This window comes from Pseudopipra pipra, chromosome 9 (assembly GCF_036250125.1).
Source record: "Pseudopipra pipra isolate bDixPip1 chromosome 9, bDixPip1.hap1, whole genome shotgun sequence".
Lineage (NCBI taxonomy): Eukaryota > Metazoa > Chordata > Aves > Passeriformes > Pipridae > Pseudopipra > Pseudopipra pipra.
The window spans coordinates 20,420,695-20,441,737 of NC_087557.1; the positions used below are offsets into that span (position 1 = coordinate 20,420,695).

General features: G+C 41.6%; 1 long non-coding RNA gene across 2 annotated transcripts in view; it reads left to right on the top strand.

Annotated features, from left to right (window-relative positions):
• LOC135419035 (uncharacterized) overlaps nucleotides 1–21,043 on the top strand; it is a 37,871-nt gene that overhangs the window by 8,881 nt on the left and 7,947 nt on the right. For both annotated transcript variants that reach the window (XR_010432791.1, XR_010432790.1), the window contains exons 2-4: nucleotides 16,217–16,811; nucleotides 17,498–17,582; nucleotides 18,657–18,742. This is a non-coding gene — a long non-coding RNA (uncharacterized LOC135419035). The remainder of the gene's footprint in view (nucleotides 1–16,216; nucleotides 16,812–17,497; nucleotides 17,583–18,656; nucleotides 18,743–21,043) is intronic.

Genomic DNA, 21,043 nt, shown 5'->3' on the forward strand with positions numbered 1-21,043 from the left:
ACTAACTACTTCTGCAGAGCAATTCCTTCTTTAGCAGAGACTGCTTTGTATCCTCAGCTTTCTTGTATTAATATTTTTTCATCCTTTTTGACTGGTGAGACCAGGTGATATATATTATACAAGCAGCCAGAAAAGTCAATAATGAATCCTCCCTACCCTCAGTTCTGACTTGAGAATGATAAAATCTAAATGCAGCCAGAAGGTTTTCTCTACAAGTATGATGGTACATAGCTGTGTCCTGTGCAGAAGGAGGTGCAATGCATATATATCCTTGTAGTGTGTGATTTGAGAAGGAAGATTAGAGAAAGGTTTGTTAGGAAAACTGACTTCTGTATAGGGAATATTTTTGGAGTTGTTTGTAAGAGAAGCTTGCTTGCTATTTGAATATTTAATCAGTGATCTAACACTTGGACTCTGGTTTTCTAGGAACTGGCCTTAAGCTCTTTCCAACAGCAATACTAAACCAAGGTCAGAAGTTATTGCAGAGTAAAAGGAGGTAACAAATGATTTGGATTTCACTGTTGATGGATCTCTGTGTTGTTTACTGTGTACAACACACTCCTGCAACAGCCTGATGGAGCCTGGAGCCACACGTACTGTGCATTGTATGAACACACGGCAAGAGACAGTTCCTGGCCCAAACCATTTACAATCTAAATAGATGTGGCAGGTGAGAAGGGGATAACGGGGAATTTTGTTATAAATGGACATAAATGGAACTGGTGAGAAGGGGAAGCCATTCAGCCGTGGGCAAGAATTTTGCCCACTCCAGGTGGTTGCTGAGCCTCCGCTCACGGATCATGCTTCTCTCCCCAGCTCTATTTCATGGCTGTAAAAGCAAGCATTCAGGTTTGATTTTCTGAACAGAAGAAAAATGTAAAACAAAAAAAAAGCCATCTCACATAAGAGCAGTAGTCCATTTCTCTACCACGAGCCATGACTGTTCTTGCTCCAGTAAAAGCCAGACCTCCTCATAACATACCTTATAACCTGTTAATTATGATTTCCTTCTCTAACATTTGGATCACACTACTAAATATTTTTAAATATCTATATATGTGTTTTTTAAGCTGCTGGGTTTGGGTTACACCTTTTCCATATGCCCAACCCACACAATCCCATCAACGCTTTCACACACCAGTCAAACACTCTATATTTGTGTGAAACTCACTGAGGGAAAAAAATTCCTATTACTACTACTACTAATACAAATTCATTTCTCACAACTATTAGTATTTTGCTGAATGCTGCTGAATGAATCTACTGCAATCAAATGTCTAACTTTTTGTTGAGTGGACTCAGTGAAGATTTTTGATTTATATTTGTAATTACTCCAGTCCCATCACCATGTCTCATTTTTTTTCCCTTTTGCTTGACAAAGCCCCCTTTACAAAACTTAATCACTTTCTGTTTGAGCAATCCCCAAATACATTTTACATTCTGTTGTTACTGGGAATGATGTTCTGAAAGTTGAGACACATTGCAACAGCAGGTGTTAAGACAGACAAGTAGGGAACAAAAGCTCTTAAAGCATGAAAGAGTCTAATAATAGACAATTTGTTCACCTGGCACTGGCTGCTTAAGCATTTGAGATGAGCTCATTGTTATTTGGCCATGAGGTTTCTGCTGGTTGTATGGATGAAAATATGGAAAATCCAGGTTGTGGAAACAAAGGTCTGCTAATATTAGAACAGCATTAAATGGGGCATGATAATGCTGGGGAGGTTGCAGGGTGAGCTGTGGGGTTTAAAGCAGTGAAACGCTTCCATAACTAGGAAAGCAATCAATAAAGACACAGTTGTGTATATTCTTGCAATAAAATTACATGTGTAAACACTTTCAATAACTTTACAACTGGGCAAGCTTTTCAGAGCAGGCTTGCACTCAGAAATGCAGTTCAAGCTTTTTCCAGGCTCGTTGGAAACAGGGCCATTAGTAAGGGAAGCTCACCATGACAGGAAGAGATAGGCACTCTGGTCAGAATGGAATCATCAATCCATGAAGAAAATTCCCCACAGTGGTCCTGCTGGAGCCACAAGGCAATGCTGGAAGCACCACTACATCCCACAGGAGCCTCAAGCACAAGGAACGCAGAGGGTGTGTGCCCAGACATAGGAGCATGGGGTGTGATGAAGGGGATGCTGATTCCTGGGAGCACACTGAATGCTTCCCTGCAGGTTGGTGTTGGGAGCATTTAGGAAGCTGTCTCTTCAAACAGGGGAGCATACCTGCTCTGGGGGAGCCTGGAGGAGAGCAGAGATGGCTCTGTGCTGGGCTGTGGTTCCTGTCTACTTCTCAGAAGATAAAGTGGAAGCTGCGCTTCAGTTAGGAGGGCAGCACTGCAGCTAAGTGTCCCTAAATCACTTTCTCCTTAGCATGTACCCTTCCCCATGGCTCTGGGGGAGCCATGCATGCTACCCCAGAACAGACAGCAAAACTTGGTCTGTTCAGCTGGAGGAGACTGAGGGGAGACTTCATCACAGTTACAACTTCCTCACGAGGGGAAGAAGAGGGGCAGGCACTGATCTCTGCTCTGTGGTGACCAGTGACAGGACATAAGGGAATGGCCTGAAGTTGTGTCAGGGCAGGTTTAGGTTTGATCTTAGGAAAAGGTTCTTCCCCCAGAGGGTGGTTGGGCACTGAACAGGCTCCCCTGAACAGGCAGTGGTCACAGCACCAAGGCTGCCAGAGCTCAAGAAGCATTTGGATGATACTCTCAGGATCATGGTGTGACTCTTGGGGATGGTACTGTGCAGGGCCAGGAGCTGGACTTGATGATCCTCATGGGTCCCTTCCAACTCAGCATATTCTGTGATTCTGTGAGAATAGGCATCTTTTTCCCAGAGGTGCATTTCATGTCCTAACCTTCTAAAACTGAGGAAATGGTGTAAGTTGCAGCATACCATTAATTGTCATGTTTCTGCTTTTGGAGAGAAAATTTCCTCCAATTATTTTATTTTCTTTGATTTCCATAGGAAATGCCACAGGGTCCTGTTTCTATTTACCCCACTAAGCTGTGCATACAGTTGTTTGCTTGGATCCCAAGGAGGTTAAAGGATGAGGAGACTGTAAATGCCATTGGATCTCTTTCCTTAGGCAGACTGTGGAGATGAACCCTGCATCAGCAGTCATAACTGGAGAGCTCTCTCTTGGCTTCAGTTCTGCTAAAACTTCACTTCATGAAGTCAGATTGACCTTCTAGTTTGGTTGTTAATCAGAAGTCTCAATTCCTCAAGATTATGGGTGCAGTTTCCAGGAAACTTATTTCACACCAGTGCTATTCAGCAGCAGCAGATCTGGTATTGCAAACATTTATGGCCAACAAGAGGTCAACACCACCCCCAAAAAAATCCTAATTAGAATACTTGAATACTGATGACTCTATCAAATGCTTCAGAAGCATGCAATGGTTTAAAAAATAATATAAGTGCCTAATACCTCATACTTTGAGTACTGAATATGCTGAAGAAGTTTGTAAACACTCAACAATCAGTTCATGCATTGCTTAACCAGAGCACTTCTGCAGGGACAGCTTTAGTGCTGGTGTGCAGGTCTGTTTGCCCCATATATGTATCACTGAAATGTTGAGGACCAAGGGCTTATTTTCTTCACAACACTTGTTTTTGTTCTCCATTCATTTTATTTTCCTTTGGAAATGTCAGCTGGAATTCAGCATGTAAGAGTTTAGATATCTGAAGGGAGGTCACAACACTGTGCACAGACCAAATTGCTTTCCTTGCTGAACTCCCCCCTTTGCATTCCAGCGTGACAAAGTTTTCTTCCAGTTATTCAGTACACAGATAACTAAATGCTTTAAGTACTAATTAAAATATATGATGTTTAACTGTTGGCCTATGCCATTTGTTTATGATGGAAGACAGCAGCAAAGCAGAATCATCTATTATCATTATCTGCAGAGTGTTTCTTTTCTTCTTGTCTTCTTATCCAAGAAATATGTATGTCCAAGCTCTGACTTGGTTCTCGTAAACAGCCTGGTTTCCAACAGAATTTCTTCCTTCACCTTTCCACTGTCTTATCTTTCAGCTCACCCTGAATCTACCTTAAAACAATACATCCAAGTTCCCTGTGTTTTTTATACTTGAAACTTTATATCGGAATTTTTTCATGCCATCATGCTTGCAGCCCCAGTTTCTGTATGGAGAAATGTATTCCCATTAATCAAAGGAAAAGCTGAGTAAAGTGGTACAATCCACATTCTCATTTTGGAAAATTAAAAGGCAGTATCATTATTAAAAAGCAGTTCTGCTAAATGTTTTCTGATGGAGGGAGAATTGGGACACACTACGCTGTCCGATGACTTTGCCAAAGATATGACACCAAGAGATACAATAAATGAATGTATAAATAGTAATTGTTCTGAAAGGGGTAGTCATAAATCACAAAATGAGTTGCAGGAGGTTTCTTTCTCCATGATACTTGAAATGTGCTCTATGTTGAATTAAAAGAAAATCAGATTTTCTCCTTTGGTTGTGTTGAAATGATATAGAAACTGGAAACCCAATTTCCCTGGAGCAGAATCCTATGCAAACTATGAAGCTCTGTAGTAAACATTAGACCAAGGTTTGCAAAGAGGAGAGGTTTATTCAAGAGCACAAACCATCAATTTGTTGGAGTAAGAGGTTATTAATCATACAACACTTAGGGTTAACAAAGCTCTGGCCTTGAATCAGCGATGCACTACAAAAAATTGAATCTCTCCAGTAAGAACAGATAAGTTGTTCTGTGAAGTTCTGCAATGGATCTCAAAAGACCTTTTCCCTTACAGAACAGCCTTGCTTGTAATGAAAAATGATCCTTTTGTTTGTTGTGATCATTTATCAGCAGAATTTGACCCATCTCATGCTGTCTGTAGATATTCTTCCCAGGGTTCATCTGCTTTGTCTGGGTCGAGAGATTACCTGCAGATCACTGCTTCCTTTTTTTCCCTGAGCAGCATCTGCATAAGATATACAAAACTCAGGAAGCAGAACTGCTGAAAAGTTTGGGTTGGAAGAGTCTGTAGAACAGCTGAGTGCTGGACCTTATCAAAAGGTCTTTCTTCCTAAAAGCTGGGGTCCTGCAGACGTGGCCCTGCAGACCTAACCCAACTCTGGTTTAATTATTAGATCAGATACAGGATTCATAGGGCACTTCAAAGCCTGATTCCTCCATATTTTCAGAAATCCTCTAGCCACCTTCCTATTCTCTTCCAAGGGCCTCTTCATGACCAAGTTACTGCTGTGCCTACAAGCTGTGGTGTGTAGGTTGGAATCACTAACTACAATTCCCTGTAATTACATTTGAAAGTAGACCCTTGATAAGATTTGGAAACAGGGACCAGCTCAATTATGCAGCTGTGTGATCTTGGTTTTTTTGCTTTGGTTTCACAATCTGCCTCTTGTCCTGCTGCTTGTTTGCCACACTCCCTTGTGCTCTGGTTTAGATCAAATGAGCTTGTCTATGTTTTCTGTTCATATAGCTTAGGATATAGGGACAGTTCAGGAAAACAGCATGGGGCCTTGAAAAACACAAACCTTCTTGAAGAAAACCAGTTTTTGAACAGGGAGAAGTGGGAACCTGGTTGATAGGACAAGGGGTAATGGTTTCAAAGTAAAAGTGGTCTATTTAGATTAGATATAATGAAGAAGTTTTTACAATGAGGGTGGTGAGGCCCTGGCCAGAGGCTACCCAGAGAGTTGGTGGATGGCCCATTCTTGGAAGTATCCAAGGCCAGGTTGGATGGGGCTCTGAGCAGCCTGGTCTTAGTGGAAGGTATCCCTGCTCATTGCAGAGGGGTTGGACTAGATGAACTTTAAACATCACTTCCAACCCAAACTACTCTATAATTCTATGAAGAGAGTCACAAGGGGACTAGAGTGAAGGGAATGTAATCAGGACTTGATGCATCTCACCAGCCCTTTCATCAGGTTGCAAGGAGAGACATTGGCCGTCAACTGCTGGCTCTGACAGAGGCTATTCCAGGGCTGTATTTTTGGTATTCCCATAAATTTTTAGAGGTAGAACTATATTTTTTATTGTTTTCAAGTATTATTCTAAAAGAGCAATGTGTCTCTTTTGCTGGGTACCTAAACTCCAATTACACAATGTAGACAGTCCTGTTGCTCAGGCAGCCCTGATGCTATTGATGCACTTTCTGATTTCAAAGCTCATTCTTGTCAGATGCAACTACTTTCTCAGCAGCAGCAAAGAAGATAATCTGGTTTCCGAACTGACCAGTGCCAGGCAGAGATTCCTGGAGTCAACACTGTTGGTAATTTAGGAGTTAGCTATGTTTCTGTAGTATAGCCTGCAGGTCAGCCATTACCTGCTAGTAAATAGGTAATAAATAACGACTAACAGTGTCAGCTTCCACAGATTTATTCCCTCATACTATATTCTGAGTCTGTTTGTGCCACAGGACAGATTACCTGATTGGAAAGGGACAAGCCACAGCCAGCTCTCCATGCTGATGCCTGTACAGGTCTATGTGGGATCATTGCCTCGGGCTGTCCTGATACCTACAGGACTCCAGGTAAATCACTGCTGCCGTGAGGGAACTCCCAGCCAACCTTGCTGTGTCTCATCTCATGCATATCTGTGTGGCTGACCTGGTCCCCAGCCAGGGATCTTTCTCCAGCTGGGAATTTGGCTTTCTAGTAGCAGTCTGCTCTTTTTATGAGAGGGAGTAGACAAGCGCTATTGCCATCTTCCTTGTACTTTCTCCTGTATTTTTTTTGGTTTATCCACCTTGCTAAAACTGGCTAAAAGGTATCTGTCAGAAGATTGATGCAATAAATATCATGCTATATCTACAGGAAGTGAAGTTTTTTCTGCCCGTTATTCATCCAGCTCCTGGAATTGGACAGATAGTTTGTATTAATAAAATATACACTAATATCAAAACATTTTTCAAGCCAAATCTATTAATTACTTTTTCCATTATCTGCCTGGCTCTGCACATGAATAAATGAAAAGAAGCACAGAAGATGGAGACATGACAGGATCTGTTATGTAAATCACTCCGTACATCCTGAACTATCTTCTGGGGCAGTGCTAACTAATTTATGACAGGTCACCTAATATTTATTACTAAGTTATTAAATTGACATAAAATAAATCCAGTGATATTTCTAGAATCAGCAATACTTGACTTGACAATCAGCAACTTGAATCAGCCTGTTTGGCAAAAGGGACCAAAAATCATGAGCAGTTTCAAGCTCTACGCTCAGAAAAAATGCATTTTTTTTCCCTGCATGTGGATAGATGTTGAATCTCGCCTAAATAGTTAAGAAAGATTCATGGTTGCATTGCTTTACCATGCAGTCCATTTCCTCGCCTGAAGGGATGGAGGAGCCACTTTGTGCCCTCCCACTGTGTCTGTGCAAGATATTGCAGCTTGCAGTTTGCTCTGGGACATCCCAGTGACGTTTCTCAGCTTCAGGATTTGACTGACTGCTTGGCCTGACTTCAGGTACACTCAGTTTTCAGAGGCATGAATGCAGATTTGGAAATCTCACTGTCGTGGGTCCTTGCTAAAGATGTATATAATTATTGAAATTAAACTGACAGAGGGCAGGGTTAGATTAAAGATTAGGGAGAAATTTTTCCCTGTGAGGATGGTGAGGCCCTGGCACAGGTTGCCCAGAGAAGCTGTGGCTGCCCCATCCCTGGAAATGTCTAAGACCAGGTTGGACAGGGCTTGGAGCAACCTGGGATAGTGGAAAGTGTCCCTGCCCATGGCAGGGAGCTGGAACAAGATGAGCTTTAAGGTCACTTCCATTCCAAAACATTCCATGATTCTATGAAAATGCATTTCCTCTTTGCCAGTGAAGGATGTCTCCACAGATGTGTGTTCTTAGTGTAACTTAAATCCAGATTATTTCTCTCTGTACCCTCTGCAGCCTTTGTTTTCCCTCCTCATTACATTAATGGGTGTCCCTGCCCTGTGTGCTCCACTTGCCTCCACTTGAATTTTGCACTGAGCTTTCAATTAATGGGATTCAAAGTGATTATTCTGGCAGCACTTTCCCCTCCAGAAATCCAACCCTTATTGCACATCAATTTTTAAAAAGGGGTAATTGATACTTCAGGAGTTGTCAGGGATCCGCTCTGGTGCCTAAGGACAAGGGAAGAAACTCACTCCAGAGGATGGCATACTTCTGCTGGAAGACCTCTCTTTACATCCCTTAACCAGAAAACTGGGACTTTGATGACAGAGACAGGTAGCATAAGACTCAATTCAAGCATAGGGGATATTTTGGTGACTTTTTTAAAAATTGCATGAATATGGGGTGGGCTCTCACATCCCCAGCTATGAATCATTTGAAGTTTGTTAGCCCTCATGTCTTTCATTAGTCAAGGATATTTGATTCATTTTCCACCCGTTTTTCTTCCTTTTGTCACCTCAGCTTTGCTGCCTTCAAGGAAACAATGTATTGCAAAGAGGCTGCCTTGCCCTTAAAAAACGTCTGGCGGATTATTTCGCTCTGATGCTGTTCATCTCCTGGCAATGCAGCTTGAAACTCAAACACTACCTCTCTGTAATCCAACCTATTTTTCCTAAGCAGAGTTAACACTCTATTTGTCAAGGGAATTATGTCTTATCTCTTGCAGTATCAGTCACAAAGAAATTTCCTCCTCTGAGCCCCAGCATGCAGATACAAGCTTGCTGCCTCAGTGGTGCATGGAAGACATGCTGCCAATTCAGCCCTACTTTCTCCTGAAAGAGAATAGAGTTATAGAATCCTGGAATGGTTTGGGTTGTAAGGGACCTTAAAAGTCATCTCATTCCAACCCCTCAGCCATGGGTAGGGAAAATTTCCAGTAGACTACAATGCTCTAAGCCCCGTCCAACCTGGCTAAATTCTAATCACAGCTATCTAAAAATGTTTGAAGCTTTTTGGTTCAGTGTACATAATTTTGATCAATGCCATTGTTATTGCAAGCTGGTTCTCTATAGGTATGTATTAGTTTTTGGTGGGGTTAAGCTATTACTCTTCTGCTACTGACACAGCACTATTGCAAATGCTGGTGTTTGTTAGTCATAGAAATGCAGTTTCCTCATGTTGATGTTTTTGTAGACCAAATAGTGATGAGAATAAACCCAGGCTGTGAAGTGTAACTGATCTCAGCACTCAGGGAACTATTTGTATGCAAGATTTTGATTTTTCCACTTGAGATATACCTGAGAAATAATTAGGTAAAGTTAAGCCAGCTTAGAGATGGCTAGAAACACTGAAGTTGGAAGATGATGTGGGCATGTGGGTGTGTAGTTGTGCCTCTCCAACTTTCCTGAAATCACTCTCCATTGCTTTGAATGGGTTGCAAGTGCTGCATCACAGTGTGCTGCAGGACTGGGCTCACTCCAGTTAAAAGACCCTGACTGGAGAGGGTGAGAGCTGCCAAGAGCACATTTTGCAGATGCCTGCTGGCTCTGGAACCTGTCCCCAGCCCCATTGGTGTGAAACAACCCAAACGTTACTGACCCTTCAGGGCGTGATGTAAAAAACCATCTGTATGCAACAGCTTTGCAGGAGGCCTGATGGCATGGGACTGGGAGCTGGGTGGAAGGGGCTTGATTCTGCCACTTGATTTATTGGCTGGTCACATTAATTTGCTTTGTTGTGCAGGAGGATCATTATGTTGCCAGGTGTTTTTTCCAATTGGACCATGAATCTAGCCAATTGTCAGGGCACCTAGAGCTTGTGAATAACCCTTCATGAAAAGAAAACAAAAACTTACTCAGAATGTACAAAACAACACGAAACATCTTGCAAAGCAAACCTCTTAGCTACTGATTGAGACCCACAAAGTGGGAGAGGAATTTAGTGCAGGCTGGGGTTGTGGACCCAGTAGCATGGAATGGAACACAGCTTTGGCTGTCAGTGCACAGGTAGGACCTGTCTCAGGGCTGTATCCAGAGAGGGTGCTCATCTTTGGTATCCTGTTCTCTGCAAGAGTACATGGCAGCCTGAGACTGGGGAGCTCCCTCCTCTTCGTCTGCTTCCCAAAATTCAGTAATTCCCCTGGCAGAGCCAGGAGCAGCTGGAGGGGTGGGGTCACTCCCTAGGTCCCACTGCCCAGCTAGCACTAGCACAATCCCCATGTAACGTAGAGGATAGGATGCTGAGATCCCAGATTTGGTCATCAGCTCTTCCAACACCCTGTCCGCCTGGCCTTGTTTATCATCTCCTCCTCATCTACCTGCTCTCCCCAGGTGAGCAGTGTGGGGTGGAGACCATTTCTGATGGCTACACAAGAAGGCTTTGCATTACCTGGTGCATCACCCACCCGGGGCCTACTCATTCACTCATTTGAAGCCCACAGTGGCAGGATTTAAACTTCTATTTATTTTTACTGTTATTCCTAGAGGTGCCTTTTTTCCTTCTCACATTGCTAATGCAATAGTTAAAGGTCTGAAGGCTGCTGGACATGTTGGAGGGATATATCCTAACTCAGTCTTTTAGGAAGTGATAACTTTCCCCCAGCTTTTTAGCAACAATGCAATAAATTATTACCCCGTCATAGAATTTAATTGCACAGTTAAATACATCATTTACAAGGCTTTTAGCATGCCCTGCTAAATTCTCCACTTTCTCATCTAATCTCTGTAGGCCGTCGTTACATTTGCAGAGACCTGTATGGGTTTCATTCCTGTTAAACGTATCAGTAAATCACAGCAGGAAAAAAACCCTGACACATTTCCCTAGGAATTTTTGCTGCAGCCTGAGCTCCCAACCCTGCGGCTTCCCGTTCAATAGGTCAGCCGAGACCCCATTTGTCATTGCTCTTTAATTACCGTGGAACCTCTAATCCAGGCCACAAATTCTTCCCTGCCCATACTTCTTTTTACTTCAGAATGCGTATCTAATAGCAACCAAGGACTTTTCCTATTTTCTCACTTGGAATCTGTTTTGGGAGCTTGGAATTGCTATCTAACTGAATCAGTAACATCTGTGACTTCAGGGCAGCTTGAGTGGGAATAGTTAAAGGGTTAGACAGATTTCCTGCATTTTAGGGCTCTTTTCCTCTGAAGAGGCTGCTTTGGGACAATCCAGTTGCATCTAATGCCACTTTTTCCCTTTTTTCCCCCCTTTCTCTTTGTTATTTAACCCCATCTTTCCTCCCTCTTCTTTCTCTCTCCTTTCCCTCCAAGTTGTTTAGGTTTTTCAGAAGTAAAAATTATTTTAAGGAACCACGCCAGCATTTTTTAAAGTTTCAGTTTCAAACACATGAAAAGGAAAAGTCTGAAGGGATTCCTAGAACTGTATTGCAGCTTGCAGGTATGGCTTTGATTTTCCTTTTGGCAGGCTGTTGCCATTCCCTCTTTCATTGCCCTTCCAAGAAACGCTGCTGGGTGCCTAAAGACCCGTACGCTGCTTACACTTGGCAGGAGAAGATAACAGGAATGCTACAGTTTGAGCTTTGAAAGATTAAAAGCAGCATTTATTCCTTACCGTACTTTCAAACTTCCTCGAGTTAATTTCAAATCTATTTTTGAGAATGTTTAACTACTAATACCGGATTTTTTTAATTTTTTTTTTTAAATTCTGCACACACCATACCTGTTATTTAAACCAAATAAGAGGTGGATTAAAGTCAGTGCAATTCTTTAAAGTGCATTAACTGCTTTGAGCAGTCCTTGGAAGGGATACCCTGTGCCTCCATGAGTGGTCTCTTTATGATACCTCTGTAAAAGTTCTGGCAAGGAATGACCACACTTTGAGAGCAAATTTCCATTTTTCAGAAACATTTTGCTTCTCCCTTCTCTTTTTGGTGGTAACTGACCTCATTGCTAGTTGAGTACACAACAAAAGTGTCCCTTCCCTGCCTGGTGGGGCAGCCGATAAATTATTCATATGACTAATGAGGATTTTGAATTTTCAGGCAAACTGCGATGGCATTTTTAAAGGCTTGCATCACTTCTGCAGCATTTCCCTCACACCTGCATGCTTCAGGCACTCAGGTGTTTAAATTACCAAGGCAGAGCTTTGCCCCTTCTCCTCCTGCAAGTGCTTTGCTCCACAGGGTAGTCCTGTGGCTATTTTGTCTGTTTGTCTGGGTGAGGATTTTCTGTGCTAATTAACATGAGGGGAAAGGGAAATCTGAGAGGGCGGAATTAATTACCAAAAGGGATCACATACCTTGCCTCGTATTAATTTTGAAATGACAAGACACAGGTGCACTTTTAGTGATGTTTTAATGAATGTTAGTCTTTAAGATCCTTTCATATTTTTTGCCTTCTTATGAATTGATCTTACTTTAGCCGGAGTGTATCAGAAAAAAATTAAATCTCAAAGTAAGGAAGTTCCTGCTGCAGCAAAGAGCTACACGATGTGAAAGGGCTGATTATGTTTATATTACATGCTCTCCTGTGAAAGAACCAAGCCCCCCAGCTAATAAGAGAAGAAAGGTCACTGGAACTGAAGAAACAACTGACTCAGTGTCTTAATTCTGAAGGAAATGAGCCCTTTGGAAACGAGAGGGATTTTCTGATCTAGTTCAGGGGAAGGCATGCAACTATGAAAATAAGCTTTTCCTGTTATGTTGGAGAACAAAGCAGCAAATCAGAAGGAGTGAGGATTCCAAGAAAAAAAAAGTACATTAATTTATTTTTTTTACCTTTAAATGCTCCACAGGTAATTGGCAAAGCTTTATCATTCTTCTGGATTATCATCCACAGCATCGATAAGAAAACTTTGACAGTGAAAGATTAACAATAAATTAAATCCCTCTTGCATGTGGCAGCCAGACTTCCATGGCTGAGCTGGAAGGAGCCTTACCATCACTGGCCTACCTGGTGGCATTGGGTTCTGAGGTGTCCACTTCTCTTTCCAAACCTAGAGCACATGAACATTTCAATGTGAAGGAGGTGGTAGAACGACCACTGTGTGAAAAGCCCTGTACAGGGCAGTTGGTATGTATGTATTGCACTTTGAATATGGACCTGAGCCTGTGTTTGAGCCCAAACTCACCTTCAGTACACACATTGTGGAGCTGAGCTTGCAGTGGATTTTGCTGAATGTGAAAATTAGAGACTTGGATCACTGCTGTTCCATATCCTGGGGAACATCCTAGATGGATTGGACCAGTTCTCCTTCCTAGGACACTTCTGTCTGTCCTGTTTGTCCTCATAGGCATGTCTCAAGAGTGCAAAATGCTTCCTGTGTATCAGTCACCACAAGGGAAAGTGTGACTTACGGGCAGCATAAAGCAGGGATGTTCACAGAACAGTGCGGATTTTTACAGCTGAGGTACAGATGGAGAATTAAGTTTGAATATAAACAGCAAAAAATGATCTTAAACTTAGCTTGTTGCCTTACTTTGCATCATAGTGGGATAGTCTTTGTGGTCATGGACAGGGACACAGGGGTGCATAGCCAGTTTTTATCACAGGTTGTGTTGGTGAAGGCCACAATTGCTCTTGTGGGACTGCCAAGGGTTTAGAAATGCACTGAGGAATCTAAATCCTCATTTAAACTGCAATGGCATCATGAAATATGAACACTATGCATCTTTATGATTATTGGTCACCTGAAACATATATTTGAGAACTTTGGTGCATATGAACTCCTGGACAACAGTTTTGCTCTGGAAGACACCTAATTGAGTAACCAGTTACTCCCACCATAGCAGTAGGCACGGAATACTCTTACTGCTTTGCTTACAACAAAAGTGACCGGTTTGAAAAAGCAAATCACTGTGGAAGTTGATCAGAAATGCAACAGAGGATTGTTTTTAATGGCTTTTGGGGAAATATTAAGATTTATTCCTGTAAAGACTTACTCAGCATGTTGCACAAACTCCTCTTAGCACAGTAATAAGTCAGCGCACCAATAACACTAGTAAGTGTTACTGAATGCTTTGCCATTATAATTACAGCCACATGTTGTCCTTTTTACAAATAGGTCTGACTTAATTGCATCATTTTTCAGGAGGATTTATGTGGTCCTGCTTAATCTAAAATTAGTACATGCACAAATGAAGTGCAAACTATTTTCTATCACTGAACTGTGAAATGTTCTCCAGAATAGAGATATACCAACATGTTCCTAAAAAGATGCAATAAGCAGTCAGGCAACTTTTTGATTTGTGTGTGTGTCTGCACCTATACAATTTTGCTAAAAGTAAGAAAAAATATACTAAAATATACATTAAGTGCACACAGAACAAAAATCCAGTTAAATGATCTAAATCAAGCAGTCTTTTTTGATTATCACTGCTAAAACAAAGCTTGGGGGAAATCATAAATCTGTCTTGATATTGCTAGCTCTCAGCATTTATTAAACACTGTAAGAGCTAATGTGTTTTATATATTACATCAATCACACATAAATATATCACATTTATAAGATGCCTCTATAGGCAAGATTGTGTTGGCCTAAATTCTAAGTTACTGTGACTAATATTCCATATTACCTACACAGCTCTGAGGATCTAAGGATATGTATAGGACATAGTAGGGATAAGAGTTTGGGTTACCTAAACCTAGGTCAGATCTAGCAATTCTCATACCTACATATTGATTTGAAGTTTGGAACAGGCATGATTCTTAAGAATGTTAGAATTTGAACATTAAAATACAAATGCACGACCAAATCCCAACTAGATGCAAAATCCTAATGCTGGAAGCAGATTAAATCCTCTTTCAATTTGTATCTAATAGGGAAAAGTCACTTTGACTTCAATAGAGTGGAGATCTTGCCATCCAGAATGGAGATTTACTCAGCTTCTGTGAGGTAGTCTGCGGTACTTTAGTGAGTAAATCAGAAAGCAAAAGGTCCCCATATTGCTGGAGCACTAATGTAGAAGTGCTGAGGCTTGTTCTAACCCCAAACATGGAAGTTTCTCAATTGTTTTTTTGAGTGGTATCATCTTGGGGAAAATATGGGTAACTGCAATGTAGACAAATGCAGTTTTTGAGAGCTGCTCAGTTTTGTGTGGCACATGGTTTGAGTAGAAAGTAGGAGAAAGGCTCTACTACTAAAAATATGCAAATATTAAAAATAGCCCTTGGTTTAAATTTTATGTCTCTGATTTTTATGACTTTAAAGTATTTTTCCTTGCATATGTCAATGGGCCAAAATTCCAGAGACTTGCTTAAAGCAGGATGCCTAGTACAGTTTGCTTTTAGCCATGAGAAATGCTCATGTCTGTGGGTATGAATGGGTTAACACACAAACAGTATCTTGCAGGTCACTGCCATTTCTCTCTGCTTCAGCATGTCACCACAGTAATTCACACTCTGAAATCTTAAAGCTATAGCTGAAAACGTGCTGCAAACAGAAGCTTCAGCTGAGCTGTCTCTGAAATAATGCTGATCCTGAAAGAGCAGAGGGATCCTTGCTGGTCCTTACAATCCATGAGATACCTGACTGATTTTGTGTTTGGCTTAAGGTGAGGATTATGGTGTTGATTATCCCAAAGCTAAAGGATCTGATAAAGCAATCATGGATGGCTGGATTCATAATTCCTGGCAGCCCTTTAATCTGGATCCTTGGAGATGACAACAGTGATGTGCCTAAAATAGGGTCATGATTGTACTGATGTTAGAGCCAGGGTACCAAACCTGACATTCTCCCTGCTGCCTTCTGCACATTCGCAACTTCTGCTTTTCCTAAGAATATTTTGTAAGTTAAAGGCAAGTGCCCAAGGTGTGGGGTTTGCTACCCTTTGTAAATCAGGAGCTGAGCATTTACCTGGTAATTCTCATGTAGGCTTTTCCAAAAGTATTTTTTATGAAAGCATTTAAGCACCATTGGTTTCACTTGATAAGAGCAGAATGTGATGCAGGAGTAGGATGGAGGCATCAGGATCACACTTGGAAAAGTCATACATGAAGAAGGAGGCACTGAGGAATTTTAGAGAACACTTTCCAAGGAGATGTGACATCCTCCATGGATGTGGCACCACTCTCTGTGAACCAGGCTTGACATAAGTGATGCAAAATAGATTTAGACCACTTTGGCCTCTTGTGAATGACATATGAGTCTTGCACTGTCCTTGGAGCACAGAGCTTGGGTCTTCCAAAATAACTGTCCACTAAACAAAAGTGAGGGAAGAAGGATGCTCTGCCATCTGCTATGTAAGTTAAGAATTTATGAATTTTATGTGATTTTTGGTTACTGCCACAACTGAATAAGCATTTTTGGTGCTGTGTGTATGGTTTTGAACACCTTCAAGTAAGCAGCTTCTGACTCCTCTGATTTTATTGTAGAGTATTTCTTCTCTGGAACGTGTTCCTCTCCGTGCAGAGCGACCTCAGCCTGTCTGGGTGCCAGGGGAGTGATCTCCATCTGTTGAACGCTTGTCAGGTGAACTGCTGACCTACACTGATCTAACACCCTGCAACACCTGCGAGCTGCTCGACCGCGGCCACCGGGCCGCCGAACAACACGGAGCAAGATGCACCCGCAACAGCTTGGAGGAAACTGGGTCAATTTTTTATAGACTTTAAAATGAAATATGAATAAAACTCCTTCTGAGAGCAGTAAAGCTGGAAGCAATTCCAAGCCTTCCTTGAGCAGAAAGGCTGCTCTGTTTCTTGACTCCCAGACACGAACACTGAAGCGTTAGCCTGTCATCCACTGAGCACTTCAACCACAGTAAAGGATGCACCTGGGCTCGGAAGATCAAAGCTCTGCTCAGTCTTCTCAAGTTGGATATTCTGGTATTTCTGGTGCATCTTGCATATGTAGAAACAGCAAAATTTCTCTTGGGGAACAGGCATCAGCACAGAGAGGGGACAGATGGTGTTCGATACGGAGACCGAACTACAGCTCGATCTTCCCAAAGAAAGTGGGTCCTGCAAGGTAGGAAGAGAGGTTTTAAATGAGACTGACACAGAAAATTGGAAAATGAATGCTTTGGATATGGGATCATTCTTATGCCAAGAGGGATGGGGTGGTTTGAGGATAGCGCATTGGGCATGGAAAATTGGTGTGGGGAGAGCTGCTGCCAGAGGAGCTGGTGCAGAGATCACTGCCTTTGAAGACTTAATATCTCATTTTAAACAAAAGTGCAAGTGTTGGTTTAGGTAAGTTCCATGTTTTTCACAGGCAATTTTTTTTCCCAACCCACCCTGCTAGCAGATGTCATTCTCTCAAATGAGAGTTCATAAACCTTTCAGGAAACTTCTGTTTGATTTTCAGGCTTTTTTATGGTATGTTGAGACATTTTTATTTGCCATATAATTGTTCCTAGTGTAATTGTTCTTGCAATTAGAAAAGATAATAGATTAAATGATAGCTACAGTTTTGAGTTTACTGTGTTTCAGAAGATTTCCGTTTATATTTTGCTTTCAAATTTTGCAATTTAATTTTTTTTAAAAAGAGCAGAATCTAAGGGGAGTGTTCCTTTATCACCAATTTCTCCAGGTGGTCTGTAGTAAGAGTGGGTTGAGGATGAGTTTGGAAAGGAAACTAATATGTTCCAGGAATATAAAATAATCCCTAACTTCTCCAAGTCAAATTCATTATACCCTTTTTTATCTTTTCAGAGCAAGGGAAGACATCAGTTAAATTGTCACAAATAAGCCCCAACTGTTGCAAAACAGCATCTGATTTCCTAGATTAATCTGAAAGGTATGTTTTCAGATTTCAGAACCCTCTCCTTAACCTCTGTTCCACAAATAGCTTTATGCTGAGATGAAGTGTAGACAAATGCACAATAGAACTTTCTAACAAGAACTGCTGAGGGGTGTGTGCTATATCCTCTCATAGCAACCATAGGCCACAGCTCAGCTTTGGAGGCTGACTGGATCCTGTGCAATGGTTTCCATGGTTGCACAAGGTTTCATGTATCCAATAACATTAATATTCCAGTCCTTAATAGAATAACTTGTACAAAGGCAATTTTTTCCTCTTTATTTCCTATCTTAAATTATTGCTGCATAAATGATTGAATGAAGTTATAACATGAAAGTTATTCTATTAAAACTTAAAATGTTGTTGAGATTGTTTTAACATGAGCTCAAGCCTCCAGTACTTATGTAAGCAAAATTTCAGGTGCCTCCTGAGTCAACACTGTAGGATTTGGCTGGTAAAATAATGATGGGTTTTTACTTTACCAGCTTGTTTGTACCATTTATCTTAACAAAAAGTTTGATTGCCACTAAGAAGTTAAGTATACTGTCAATGAATGGCTGACTATTTTTTGGAAGATGATGGTGTGAGACTGAGACTTACAGGTGGGAGCTCGGTGATAATGTGACTTAAATTTCAAGCCCAGTAAGTTAGGTTGGATCAATGAAGAATTGTTGGAGGTGATTATTGTCCTTGCCTTTTTGTGTCATCTGCGGTTTTGAAAGGCTCACCTCTCTTGGAAGTTGTCTGCTACCTCATTTTTTATGTCCTTCTGAATAACCTCAGCTGTTAGTTGTGGTAGCTATTACGAGAAGAGCATTTCAGAACCACACCTTAGCCAAGTGTGAAAGAAAACTCCTCAACAAACATTGATGTCCTTGGCTAACTCTAATTGACTGGGACTTTCCTACAACTTAAACCCACAAGTGCTTGGGCTGTATGAACAATTCCTTTCAAAGTGCCAAAAACTTGCAGGTGCTGTCCTAGTTCTGGGATAAGCTATGGCTGAATGAGGGGTTGGATCATGGGGAAACCTGGGTGTGGGCACTGTGGAACTGTCCGTTTGATTTACAGGAGAAAGAAATATTCTGGCAGTCCTACCTGATGTTTCAAGCCTCAGTGGGTATATCCAGCCCTACTCGAGCATGGGGTGTAAGTATGTAAGTACCACAGAATAAAATATGCAGAGGTCTTAAGAGAGCTCTTCAGAAGCACAACAGAGAGCTTAAAGAAATGGACCCAAAGTGTGTGACTGATATTTATCACGGTTAGTTGCTGCTGAGGTGTAATCAGTGTTGACTTCTGGCCTCTACTCTTCAACTGAAAGCTTGAGAGAGCGCATAGAACTCTCTAAACCTCCCCGTGATTTATCTGAAGTGTTTATTATCTGGCTTACATGGGTATTAAAACACTGTTTACAAAGAAGATCTCAGTGTGCAAAAACGTAACATTCTTAGCTTGTGTAAACTATTGTTTTCCCACTGAAGTCAACCAGGTTTCCTTGTGCCATTCCCCAGCAGAGGATCTGCTCTCCAATGAGGATTCAGGATATTGTTCTTGGCTGAGTCCATGAATATTTCAGAGTGTGCTGGAGCTGGGTTCTGAATGCATTCATTCACAGATCACTGTATAAATGATCAAAGGAAAGGCTTCTTGATCCTGTATGTAATAAATCCTCTGCTTTCAGGTTTACTGAACTGGAGACTATCATAGAAATACTCGTTCCTCACGTACAGATCAGGAAGTTGGAGTCAAGTATTCCTCCCGTTGGACAAATGCCTCTGAAATTCCATGAATTGCTTGGCACATCTGACAGAGGAGGGCAGAAACATCTCAGCCTTTGTTTACTGTACAGTCTACCTGCATGGATCATGGCTTTGGGGATATTCTTGCTGCTTTAGGTCAAATAGTGGTAGAGGAAGATGAGCATTTACCTGAAAATCTGAAAAAATCAAGCAGAAGGAAAGGGGATTGATTTGAAAAATCTGAATTGAATTAATTTTATTTCTAAAAAGTAGAGGAGTGGTAGCTTGCTAATGAGGAGGCTTTTTGTCTGCTAGCTGGGCCTTCATCAGAAGTATCTATGGCCAGTTTTGCACACAAACAAGTTACTTTTGTGGATTTTTAACACCCCGTGGGTTGTCTCCCCTGTGGAGGGTGTATGCATCTTTTCCATTCAGAATCCAAGCTGGATGAATGGGTACAAGCTGGGCTTTTGAAGTTTTCAGGGGCTTTTCAATCATGCCATGTCTTTCTACATTTAACTGACATATCTAATAAAAAAAAAGTGCCAAAATCTGGGAAATTCATTATTGGGTTGCTCTATGCATCTCTGCTAGCCTATGTATCACCCTTCTGTGTGCAGTTGTTCAAGAGGCTAAAGGAGAATCCTGCCCTTTTGAATGGGAAGTTTGCCAGCCACATCAGTTGGGACAAGATTATTGACTGTCTGAGGCAAAGCTTAGAAGATAATTGTTGTGTTTAACTGTTAATTCTTTAGCACTATCCCAGTAACTTGTTGATGCATCTAAGAGTTGCTTGATATCTATATATACACACACCCACGCGTGTGCACTCACCCGCCTTTGGGAATTCCCATGCCCTTGCTAATATGTATGCAAAAGATTCCTGGGCTTTCTTATTTGTAAACAGAAAATGTTTGGACTTATGTCCCGATAAAGGGAGATACTACAAACACAACATGAAGCTGCATTTGTCTCTATTTCAGCTTAGAAGCTCATCAGCTTATCCTTGCGCACTTACTGCCACGGTTCAAGATGCTGAAGATGCAAAAACACTGAAGTAAAAAATAGTGTTTCATATTGCTAAACCCCTGCTACAGGGATAGTTCACCCATTTGGAGAGCTATGCACAAACCAAGACATCCTTCACTCGGCAGGATCTCTATGATCTGGGAATTGGTACCTGCCTCCTGACATGTCTCATGCCGAGAGACAGGTCTATGAAGTCATGGAGCCGGGCTGTCTGCAATCAGGACTGCTGTACTACGTCCAAAGCAAGCTTGCCAGTCAGCAAATGCTGCATTAATCTTTCAGGGAGTGTTTGTTTTGCTTGTTTTGCTAGGCTGAGTTTCAAGCAACTGATAATGTGTTCATGAGCAGTTCTCCTGTTGCAGCCCATTTTTCAAAAAATAGAACTGTGAAGACCGAAGCTCCCAAGGTTGGATGGAACATGGGTTTGAAGGGTTATATGTGATCTTGCTTCAGTGTGTGAGCTCACGGTGCTTTTGAATGCATGTTAATGCAGGTACATTTGGGACAGTGGAGTTGTGGTTCTTTGAAGTCTGATTTTTAAAAATGTACCTTGGGCTTGGTCCTTTTCTGTTGGCACTAACTCTTCTTGTGGAGTTACCTCACTGCAAATGAGATGTCCTTTAGTTTGCTTAGCAATAGTCAAAGCTTCAGATTGCTGAAGGATAAAAGCAGAAGGCCTCTGACAAA